This window comes from Rattus norvegicus, chromosome 17 (genome assembly GCF_021556685.1).
Source record: "Rattus norvegicus strain SHRSP/BbbUtx chromosome 17, alternate assembly SHRSP_T2T, whole genome shotgun sequence".
Lineage (NCBI taxonomy): Eukaryota > Metazoa > Chordata > Mammalia > Rodentia > Muridae > Rattus > Rattus norvegicus.
The window spans coordinates 50,222,419-50,234,724 of NC_141550.1; the positions used below are offsets into that span (position 1 = coordinate 50,222,419).

At 41.1% G+C, this 12,306-nt stretch overlaps 1 pseudogene; it reads right to left on the reverse strand.

The window, feature by feature from the left end:
• Positions 1–1,594, reverse strand: part of Krt18-ps6 (keratin 18, pseudogene 6) — a 36,882-nt pseudogene extending 35,288 nt beyond the window's left edge.
• Between the last annotated feature and the right edge of the window lie 10,712 nt (positions 1,595–12,306).

A 12,306-nucleotide genomic window follows, 5' to 3' on the forward strand; every position in this document is an offset into this window, starting at 1 on the left:
CAGGGTACTTTCCTATATATTCATTTCCTGTTCTTCTTACTTGTGACTCTCATCTTCCATTATCCCCCATTACCACCTGACTGGCTGTCTGTTTCTATTGAAATATATCTTCTCTGAGAAGGCTTTGTGGCCTCTTAAACCTGAGCAAACAGAGCTTCATGTCTGTCCGTTTCACTATGTGCTTTTCCTTTCTGGGTGATTCCTTGCAATGATAGCTCTCAACACATACACAATAGCGTACACACACACACACACACACACACACACACACACACACACTATTCAAAGACTAGCATTTTGTGACACTCTCTAGGTGAATCCAGGACACAATTGTACTGGACCTTGTACTCCTCAGAGTGGGAACAGTCATGCTCCTCATAAACAGAAAACTTGCATACTTTTTTCATGTAAACACTGGCATGCAATCTCATGCTATTCTTTGGGTAAAAACGTGTGACTTTATACATTTTCACATCCTGAACTTTGGTGATCAACCCACAATTGGAGGATTAGGCCTTTGGGTATCTGTGGGCTCTTAAGCAGATACTAATTAATTAATTAAGCTGCTAGTTTGGTGATTATCTATGGTTCTAGCACTTTGGAAGGGCCAGACAAGAGAATCAGAAATCTCAGTGTCCCCTGAGGGAGACCCTGTCACAAAAAAAAAAAAAAACTAAACAAAAACATAAATAAAGCTAATTAATATATTTTTAGGAAATGAAGTCATGCCAACTAAGTATTTTTGCCATTCTTCATTTTCCCTAGTTATCTTCTGCTAGCTCATTCTTATTCAGTAAAGAAGCTTATTTATAAAGCCCAATGAAAAGGGAAATGACTTAAGCCTTCTGGGATGTTTTTGCTCTGATGTGATGACTGTTGAGTATGTTTCTGTTGCATAGACCCTCAGGTAGATAGTCCTGATAGTTGACATAGTTTGTTGAAAGGCTTTGAAGTCAAGGAAGAGAATATCACCAAATACCATTTATTCCCATAGTGAGTCCTTCTAGAGCCTCTAACGATTGCATTGGACAGCAGCAGTGCAACCAAGGACAGGGAGTTTCTGCCCATTTTCCTCCAGGCACTGATATTTTGATAGTGTGATACATGCTGTTAACCCCCCTTCTCTAAGGCCTGACACAAACTCTGGCACAGTCATCACATCACTGAGTAACTGATAAACTAATTAAATTATAGGTTATTGGTTAGTGATCCTCTGACTTTGTTGTAATAGAAAATTGCTTGAATCTGTTGAAGCAAAACAAGATTTCCTGGAGGAGTAAATGTAGTTCATAAAGTAACAACAAACACCAGGATAACAAAACCAATCACCAACATAGCCTTATAGCTGAACTCTGGGGAGCTGTCACTGTGACAGTCTTGTAGCAGAACTCTGGGGAGGTGTCACCGTGGCCCTTTTGAGAATTCCTGACGCTCCTCAGTGCTCTTGATGATACTCACCCACCTTTATCTTGACTGCGTTGCATTCATTTTCTCTTTCATGGGTGAGCTGGAGACATGAACTTGGCACAGGGGAGCTAGTGCCACTGAATCCATGATTTTTCAACTCTTTCCTCCAAAGAGGAAAAGCCTGCATCGTCCAACCTTCTGCCATACAACTTCAAAGGAAGAAGTCTGATTAACCCAGGATGAAAAGCTGCCAAGTCAGGATCGGCCACAGAGGTTCACTACATGGTTGTGCTTGTAAGGACTTGGAAAGGGAGAAAGGTTCTTTAAAGAATAACCCCCTTCATTTCTACAGTGGTACCACCATGTGCTATGAGAGCCATTCCTGGAGAGCCGTTGAGTCCATCAGGGTAGATGGATAAACAGACTGCTGGAGAAATACAGTGAGACATAAATGTCCTGTAGATAGATTAAATTACAGCCATGAAGGAGAACACTTGGCTTTGGCAAATCATAGACTAAAAAGCTAACATTTAGAAATACTCACCTGCTTTTATAATTCTACCCAAGTTATGATGAAATTTATTCCAGAGTGTCCCAAATCTGGTAAGATAAGTTTCTGATAATAACACGTGACCCAAATGAGGTAACCAGAGAATGTAGGCAGCTGTATCACTTTAGGACGGGTCTTACTGGCTGCTTAGATAGCTTTGGTGGCTTTAGGATCAGATGGCCATGTGTCTGAAGGTCATGTCCTTATCCAGGAGTGCATGTGCTGCTGTTGTTTGAATACCTCCTGAGCTTCATGGAATGGGTATGGGAAATTTAGACTTTTAAACATTTTCTTTTTCTCATTGTCCTGAATTTTTTATTGTATCTTAAATGGAAGGCTCTGTGACAATTTTGCTGACAATGAGGAATCCTTTGGGTGATTTTAGACCACTAATATTTCTGTGCCTTTTCCTGATAATACAGTTTCCAAAAGCTGGAGAGAGAGAGAGAGAGAGAGAGAGAGAGAGAGAGAGAGAGAGAGAGAGAGAGAGAGAGACACTGGTCCTTTCCAAGGCAGAAAGGTGAAACTTCTGCAATGCTGCAAGAAGAAACACCTTGTGAGAGCTGAGTTGAGAGAAACGTCATGGACAGGGTCAAGTGGCAGAAATGATTCATCTGATATGGGGACTGGGGATAACGCAGAGAAAGCAAAGACTCCAGTAAGAAGGAGCTGAGAAGCTCCTGGATCCTCCCCGAGAAAGAAACAAAACAGGGTATTTCAGGGGGCGTGAGATGCAGGTCCGCTGAGGGAGGAATGCAGATGAAGTTGAGCAGATAACCGGTCTGGAAAGCAGAGAGGAGGCAGACTTCCTCCCATCTTCTCAGTCGTCCTTTTTCAGGCCAGTCACCCAGGAAAATTTAAGACAGTCAGATTCTTCCAACTTGTTTTCAGGAGGACTGCTTTCCTGTGGCAGACTTGGCAGACCGTTTCCATACAAATTGCCCCTGTGTGCCTGTCACATTTTAAATAGGGCTCTTCGGTGAAGTTACAGTTCAGAGTAGCAAGAGTTTAAAAAATTGCTTTAAAACAAGCACTTCAACTGTGCTTCTGCCCTCTGCCAGCATAATTGCTCTCAAGGGGCAAATGAATTTTCACTTAACCAAATGAATTAATAGATATGTAGCAGCTGCGGGCACAGCCTCCCTAACATATGCGCAGATCCGTGATTTAGAGGCGGAGGGCAGAATGCAGAGCCAACTGCAGGCTTTGCATAAGGAATGGAGTTGAATTCAGAATGCGTGTAGTGTAGCGTCAGGAGGAAAGTGGCTTCTGAGAAGGAGCCAACTGCACTGACTGAGTGGCTGAGTGTGGAGAGAAAATGACCAGGAAAAAATGAACAAGGGGCTGGGATCTTCTCCTATGGGGGCTGGTAGGGACTTCCAAAAGCTTTGCCCTTCTTTCTTTCTGGTAGTGAGGGACCTGTACAAACAAAATGCTGGACTATGTCACTCATTTAAAAGCCACAAGGGCAAACTGAGTTTCAGTAACCTCAGGTTTCAAAACACACCAGTGTTTTGTATCTCTAGATTTAGCCACTGTCAGAATAAAACTATTTGGGAAAAACTGTGTTTATAATGGAATATTTATAATGCAAACTTTCTCTTGCTATTATAGCCTAAACAGTCTAACATAGTAACTATTTATGTAACACTTACGTTGTATCTAGTGTTGTTAAAAGTAAGGGAGAGACTTTAGAAGGCACGGGAGGGTGTGTGTAGGTTACATGTAAATATTTCACCATTTTATCTGAAAAGCTTAGTATCCATAGTGGCCTGGGACAAAGCTCCTGTCAGCACTAAGGGATGACTGCATTCAGTTTTCATTTCTGCTTTAGAGATGCACAAAAGAAAGCTCCTCCATAACCTTTGCTGAGGGAGTGTAGTGAACCGCCTACAGTGGACAATTATGTGAATGGGGGAAGAAGCCACTCTAGTCCATGTTGGAGTTAGTGTGGGGTGAAAGGACAGGAGCATGGGAAAACGAGACAAGAGAGAAGCTGCAGGCAAGGTGGTTCTGTGGACTGCTAAGGATCCCAGCCAGGAGCAGAAGTAGCAACAGGGAAGAGGAGCAGGTGAGGAGGAAGGGGGCTGGCCTTTACTCTTTGCTGCTGCTTTATTCTCCACGTCTTAAAGCCCAAGTTTAAAAACATCATTTAGAATTTTAATTGACAAAGTAATTGCATCTCTTTATTTATTTATGCCATTATTTTATAAGTGAAAATCTAAGCATCCTGAAGTACTGAGAGAAGAGAACCATCTGCCCACTGTGTAGTCAAGAAGTATTAATATGGCGTGATGTTTGTGTTGCTTCTCTTTCTTAGTTTTAAGATAGGTTTTAAATGTTTTATTACTTACTATATTATTCATTGTTTTAAGGAAATGTTTGCATATCAGTTGCAGAATATTGTGCCACTTGAGAATTGTAGACATAGACATTGCATTCCTGAATGCAAGCCACAATCACTTAAGCACTAAAGGGAAACAAGGTTGAGGCACTCAGGTGTCTCATGTGGCTGATGCTATAGTTATGGGGGTGCGACCTTCAAGCTCTCCAGATGCTGTGTAGGTGAGGTACAGCCCATGCATATGCTGTTCCCATCAGCATCACTCCAGAGTGGGAAAATGGCCTCCCAGAGGTAGCCATCCTGAAACACACACCCTCATGCTTGTCTTCTTTCTCCCTTTTCTTCTTGCCAGGGATTTCCCCCACTTTCCTGTTATTTTTCCCTTTTGTCTACTTGTTATTCTGTTACTGAGAGGAGCCCTTCCTCATTGCTTTCCTGCCACTCTGAGTCCCTCTTAAAGGGAGATAAGGAAGTGAGGGAATAGCTGTAAGACATCCCAGACGAGGTGGGGTTTAGGCACGGATGGAGGCGGCTTCCCGGCTTCCTGCTGGCCTGATATATTTCTGTCAATCTGCTCTGCACTCTTCCGGACATCATTTTGTTTCTCTGGAAACATCTGGCTTCATATATCTCGCTTGCTGTTTTTTTTTCTGTTTATCTCAGTCTTTCTAGTCTCCTTCCCTCCTTTGCTCATTTTCATCCATCATGTTCAAATGATGTAGAACTGTAAGAAGTTTTCCTGAGGCAGGAATTGAACACAGCACTCAGCAGTATCTACTCCTTTTTAGGGTTGATTTTGTTCAGAGAAGCACTTTGAGGCATTTTCAAGGAAGTCAGTGTATAGTTCTGAAGATTAATGCTGGTCATCAGAATAGAAAATTTTTTAAATAATTTTGCACTTTTTCTAAATGGGTAGTATGTACAGGATAAATAAGATACTTTATACACCAAAGTACGTTTTCATTTCCATATGGATTTTTGGAAGGATGGAATCCCTGTCTCTCATCAGCGAGAGACAGTCATTTATGTGTGTGTAGAATCCTGCTAAACACATTTGTCACCTTGAAGTCTGTTTGAAGAAGACCTTGGTTGAGAAACAGAAACCCCATATGTGTCCCCAGCTTCTGTAATATCCCCATCAAATCTATTCCTCACCTCAGAAACAAAATCAGACTAGAACATAGACAGTGCAGACGAGCGCTGGGGGATAAAGTGAGGTCATGGGTATTTCCTGTTATGTATCATTCCACATACCGTGAAGGCATAGACAGCAGCACTACAGGAAAGATGTAGAAGACCATGCTGGCTTTACAGCATCCGAGTGCAGCTTTAGGTCATCCTGAGGGGATGTTTTAGGAGAACTTTTTTCAGGAGAAATTTCTCAAGGCCAGTCTCAGTTGTGGCTCACAGGCTGCATGCAGCCAAGAGCAGCTGTGAACACTGTCCAGTCCATCAAAATGTTACATGATTTAAACATTATTGGCTGAGGCTGTAGCTTACTGACAGAACTTGTCTGGCATGCATGAGGCATTGGATTTAATACCCAGGACTTTACAAAGAAAACAATCTTTCCAAGGATTAAAATAATTTTAATCCCGTTGCAGTTTTTGGTAGTGAACTTTTTAGATGACAATTGTTATAATTGTTATGCCCCCAAGAGGGACACTTGATATTAGAAATGATTTTAATTTTTAAATAACTGTGCGATGGATTGAACCGATGGCCTCATTTATGATGAGCAAAATCTACCACTGAGCCGCATACCCAGAGAACTACTTCCTAAAGACAAGTTACGTAGGTCTACTTCAGGAAATATCAAAGCTACATCATCTTTAATTGTCAGTGATTGACATCTATAAGCAGCTGATTATGTTCCCATACTACCTAGATTTATAAGGGACACACCAACTGCATAAGATGAGGCAGACACAGAGACAAATGAAGGTATGCAGATGGAGTGAGAAAAATTTGGAGTCCCTCCTACGTGGGTTTGGCTGTCCAAAATGAGGAACAAAAAAGAAGTGTAAAGGGAGACTGCCTACATCAAATGAAGCAGGCCAGACTGTTCTAGAAGGTAGAAAGAAATGTTAGATTAATGAACTGGAACTTTTGACTAGGAGGCTAGAATAGTCTTTCTGGGAAGTTTGGGTGGGAGCCATTAGTTACCTCTGTAATACAGTTTACATGTTGAATGACCCCAAAGGTCCGTGTGTTGAGGGCTTGGCCTCCGGGATGTAGATATTTGAAGCATTAGGAGGTGGGAGTCTTCTGGGAGTTTCTTAGGTCCCTCAAAGAGGATTATGGGTCCCTGAACTGTCAACTTTCTTTTTGCTTCTTGGCTGTGTAGGTAAATATCTCAATCTGTTACGTGCTACCACCGTGATGTCCTACTTTGCTAGAAGTCTGAAGCAATGAGACCAACAGATCATGAACTGGAACCTTGAATTGTGAGCCTTGTTTCATGTGTGTATGTGTAAGCTGATCAGCCCAGTCATTTCATCACAGGGATGGAAAGCTGGTGAATGCAGTCTTCTTTCTGAAATCAGCAGAGTCTTGAAAGTGGGATGACATTAAGAAATGAAGACTACTGAACAGACGGGCTATAGACGAACATGCAAGAGCTAGCTGTATGTGGTGACACATACCTTTAACTAAAGCCCTGGAGAAGAGGAAGAGGATTGAAAGTTGACACTAGGCTTCCAGACATCCATGCTACCTCGCAAATGACTCTTAGTTTACCTGTCCCCCTCTTACCTTCTTCCCCATTTGATCCTCCCATTCCAGTCTCCCCAACCCACTCATAACTATCTATTCTATTTCCCTCAGGACATCGAACCATCTCCTCCAGTCCATTACTTTATACAGTAGAAGCTTCCTAAAACCATATGAAGGCACTCTAAATGAAATTATCAAATATTGGGAGACACAGAACCCCAACTGGAGTTCTCAAATTAAGCCTCCAGTAATGGCAATAGATTTGTTGAATTTTAGCTAAAAAAGTCCCATGGAAATTCCCAAACAAATCAGGCTCACTAGGGGTTGCCAAAAATATAGATTGCTCTCCATAAACTGATAATAAGGCCCTTTTGATGAAGACAACATCTACATATCTCATTTAACATGCAGAAGTTGTATTGATACTTATATAGAACCTTCACGCCTATGTTCTAGCATCTTTGGAACCAGAAGGTATCTGTATGCTGCTAAAGGAGAAATGTAAACACCAACAGAACTACAAACTCTTTAATCTACAATGATGTCCTGCCTGCACGGCGTGGGAGTGTAATGGTGATACAAAGTAATCAAATAATATCTGATTTGACTTAATAGCCACTCTATGAGATGGGACCCATATCAGATACTACTTGGGTGACCAGGAACCTGAGACATCATTTAAGGAGAACCATTGTATCAGTCATGAATTCCGGAGTTATGGCTCCTAGGCTTTAAAGTAGCCTTTATCAGAGATTGTTATCTGAGATTTTATGGGGTGGTTCTTTTGAAGGATTCTCAGAGTCTAATTTAGTTATTTAGTTGCCAAACTTAGTCTTGAGAAATGCCTGGCAAATCAATAAGTCTGTATGGCTGACAATTACTTTAGGTGATGGTTCTTTTAAGAAAACCCCTAAATCAGATAAGAAGTTTTGGTACACAGATATTGATTTGCTAAAGATGCCTCTTGTGTAACAACACAGAGGCTCTGTAAAAGGGGTTCACAGTTCATACTTTGAGAGGCTGATCCCCCTGCTGCTTGAGAAACATTTTCATCCCACAGTGTCTTTCTTTCTTTTTTTTTTATTTTTTTTATTTTTTTTTATTTTTTATTTTTTTATTAACTTGAGTATTTCTTATATACATTTCAAGTGTTATTCCCTTTCCCGGTTTCCGGGCAAAATCCCCCTCCCCCCTCCCCTTCCTTATGGGTGTTCCCCTCCCAACCCTCACCCCATTGCCGCCCTCCCCCCATAGTCTAGTTCACTGGGGGTTCAGTCTTAGCAGGACCCAGGGCTTCCCCTTGCACTGGTGCTCTTACTAGGATATTCATTGCTACCTATGGGGTCAGAGTCCAGGGTCAGTCCATATATAGTCTTTAGGTAGTGGCTTAGTCCCTGGAAGCTCTGGTTGCTTGACATTGTTGTACTTTTGGGGTCTCGAGCCCCTTCAAGCTCTTGCAGTTCTTCTTCTGATTCCTTCAACGGGGGACCTATTCTCAGCTCAGTGGTTTGCTGCTGGCATTCGCCTCTGTATTTGCTGTATTCTGGCTGTGTCTCTCAGGAGCGATCTACATCCGGCTCCTGTCGGTCTGCACTTCTTTGCTTCATCCATCTTGTCCAATTGGGTGGCTGTATATGTATGGGCCACCTGTGGGGCAGGCTCTGAATGGGTGTTCCTTCAGTCTCTGTTTTAATCTTTGCCTCTCCCTTCCCAGCCAAGGGTATTCTTTTTCCTCATTTAAAGAAGGAGTGAAGCATTCACATTTTGATCATCCGTCTTGAGTTTCGTTTGTTCTAGGGATCTAGGGTAATTCAAGCATTTGGGCTAATAGCCACTTATCAATGAGTGCATACCATGTATGTCTTTCTGTGATTGGGTTAGCTCACTCAGGATGATATTTTCCAGTTCCAACCATTTGCCTACGAATTTCATAGACTCGTTGTTTTTGATAGCTGAGTAATATTCCATTGTGTAGATGTACCACATTTTCTGTATCCATTCCTCTGTTGAAGGGCATCTGGGTTCTTTCCAGCTTCTGGCTATTATAAATAAGGCTGCGATGAACATAGTGGAGCACGTGTCTCTTTTATATGTTGAGGCATCTTTTGGGTATATGCCCAAGAGAGGTATAGCTGGATCCTCAGGCAGTTCAATGTCCAATTTTCTGAGGAACCTCCAGACTGATTTCCAGAATGGTTTTACCAGTCTGCAATCCCACCAACAATGGAGGAGTGTTCCTCTTTCTCCACATCCTCGCCAGCATCTGCTGTCACCTGAGTTTTTGATCTTAGCCATTCTCACTGGTGTGAGGTGAAATCTCAGGGTTGTTTTGATTTGCATTTCCCTTATGACTAAAGATGTTGAACATTTCTTTAGGTGTTTCTCAGCCATTCGGCATTCCTCAGCTGTGAATTCTTTGTTTAGCTCTGAACCCCATTTTTTAATAGGGTTATTTGTTTCCCTGCGGTCTAACTTCTTGAGTTCTTTGTATATTTTGGATATAAGGCCTCTATCTGTTGTAGGATTGGTAAAGATCTTTTCCCAATCTGTTGGTTGCCGTTTTGTCCTAACCACCGTGTCCTTTGCCTTACAGAAGCTTTGCAGTTTTATGAGATCCCATTTGTCGATTCTTGATCTTAGAGCATAAGCCATTGGTGTTTTGTTCAGGAAATTTTTTCCAGTGCCCATGTGTTCCAGATGCTTCCCTAGTTTTTCTTCTATTAGTTTGAGTGTGTCTGGTTTGATGTGGAGGTCCTTGATCCACTTGGACTTAAGCTTTGTACAGGGTGATAAGCATGGATCGATCTGCATTCTTCTACATGTTGCCCTCCAGTTGAACCAGCACCATTTGCTGAAAATGCTATCTTTTTTCCATTGGATGGTTTTGGCTCCTTTGTCAAAAATCAAGTGACCATAGGTGTGTGGGTTCATTTCTGGGTCTTCAATTCTATTCCATTGGTCTATCTGTCTGTCTCTGTACCAATACCATGCAGTTTTTATCACTATTGCTCTGTAATACTGCTTGAGTTCAGGGATAGTGATTCCCCCTGAAGTCCTTTTATTGTTGAGGATAGCTTTAGCTATCCTGGGTTTTTTGTTATTCCAGATGAATTTGCAAATTGATCTGTCTAACTCTTTGAAGAATTGGATTGGTATTTTGATGGGGATTGCATTGAATCTGTAGATTGCTTTTGGTAAAATGGCCATTTTTACTATATTAATCCTGCCAATCCATGAGCATGGGAGATCTTTCCATCTTCTGAGGTCTTCTTCAATTTCTTTCCTCAGTGTCTTGAAGTTCTTATTGTACAGATCTTTTACTTGCTTGGTTAAAGTCACACCGAGGTACTTTATATTATTTGGGTCTATTATGAAGGGTGTCGTTTCCCTAATTTCTTTCTCGGCTTGTTTCTCTTTTGTATAGAGGAAGGCAACTGATTTATTTGAGTTAATTTTATACCCAGCCACTTTGCTGAAGTTGTTTATCAGCTTTAGTAGTTCTCTGGTGGAACTTTTGGGATCACTTAAATATACTATCATGTCATCTGCAAATAGTGATATTTTGACTTCTTCTTTTCCGATCTGTATCCCCTTGACCTCCTTTTGTTGTCTGATTGCTCTGGCTAGAACTTCAAGAACTATATTGAATAAGTAGGGAGAGAGTGGGCAGCCTTGTCTAGTCCCTGATTTTAGTGAGATTGCTTCGAGTTTCTCTCCATTTATTTTAATGTTAGCAACTGGTTTGCTGTATATGGCTTTTACTATGTTTAGGTATGGGCCTTGAATTCCTATTCTTTCCAGGACTTTTATCATGAAGGGGTGTTGAATTTTGTCAAATGCTTTCTCAGCATCTAATGAAATGATCATGTGGTTTTGTTCTTTCAGTTTGTTTATATGATGGATCACGTTGATGGTTTTCCGTATATTAAACCATCCCTGCATGCCTGGGATGAAGCCTACTTGATCATGGTGGATGATTGTTTTGATGTGCTCTTGAATTCGGTTTGCCAGAATTTTATTGAGTATTTTTGCGTCGATATTCATAAGGGAAATTGGTCTGAAGTTCTCTTTCTTTGTTGTGTCTTTGTGTGGTTTAGGTATAAGAGTAATTGTGGCTTCGTAGAAGGAATTCGGTAGTGCTCCATCTGTTTCAATTTTGTGGAATAGTTTGGATAATATTGGTATGAGGTCTTCTATGAAGGTTTGATAGAATTCTGCACTAAACCCATCTGGACCTGGGCTCTTTTTGGTTGGGAGACCTTTAATGACTGCTTCTATTTCCTTAGGAGTTATGGGGTTGTTTAACTGGTTTATCTGTTCCTGATTTAACTTCGGTACCTGGTATCTGTCTAGGAAATTGTCCATTTCCTGAAGATTTTCAAGTTTTGTTGAATATAGGTTTTTGTAGTAAGATCTGATGATTTTTTGAATTTCCTCTGAATCTGTAGTTATGTCTCCCTTTTCATTTCTAATTTTGTTAATTTGGACGCACTCTCTGTGTCCTCTCGTTAGTCTGGCTAAGGGTTTATCTATCTTGTTGATTTTCTCAAAGAACCAACTTTTGGTTCTGTTGATTCTTTCTATGGTCCTTTTTGTTTCTACTTGGTTGATTTCAGCTCTGAGTTTGATTATTTCCTGCCTTCTACTCCTCCTGGGTGTATTTGCTTCTTTTTGTTCTAGAGCTTTTAGGTGTGCTGTCAAGCTGCTGACATATGCTCTTTCCTGTTTCTTTCTGCAGGCACTCAGCGCTATGAGTTTTCCTCTTAGCACAGCTTTCATTGTGTCCCATAAGTTTGGGTATGTTGTATCTTCATTTTCATTAAATTCTAAAAAGTTTTTAATTTCTTTCTTTATTTCTTCCTTGACCAGGTTATCATTGAGTAGAGCATTGTTCAATTTCCACGTATATGTGGGCATTCTTCCCTTATTGTTATTGAAGACCAGTTTTAGGCCGTGGTGGTCCGAGCATGCATGGGATTATCTCTATCTTTCTGTACCTGTTGAGGCCCGTTTTTTGACCAATTATATGGTCAATTTTGGAGAAAGTACCATGAGGAGCTGAGAAGAAGGTATATCCTTTTGCTTTAGGATAGAATGTTCTATAAATATCCGTTAAGTCCATTTGGCTCATGACTTCTCTTAGTCTGTCGACATCACTGTTTAATTTCTGTTTCCATGATCTGTCCATTGATGAGAGTGGGGTGTTGAAGTCTCCCACTATTATTGTGTGAGGTGCAATGTGTGTTTTGAGCTTTAGTAAGGTTTCTTTTACGTATGTAGGTGCCCTTGT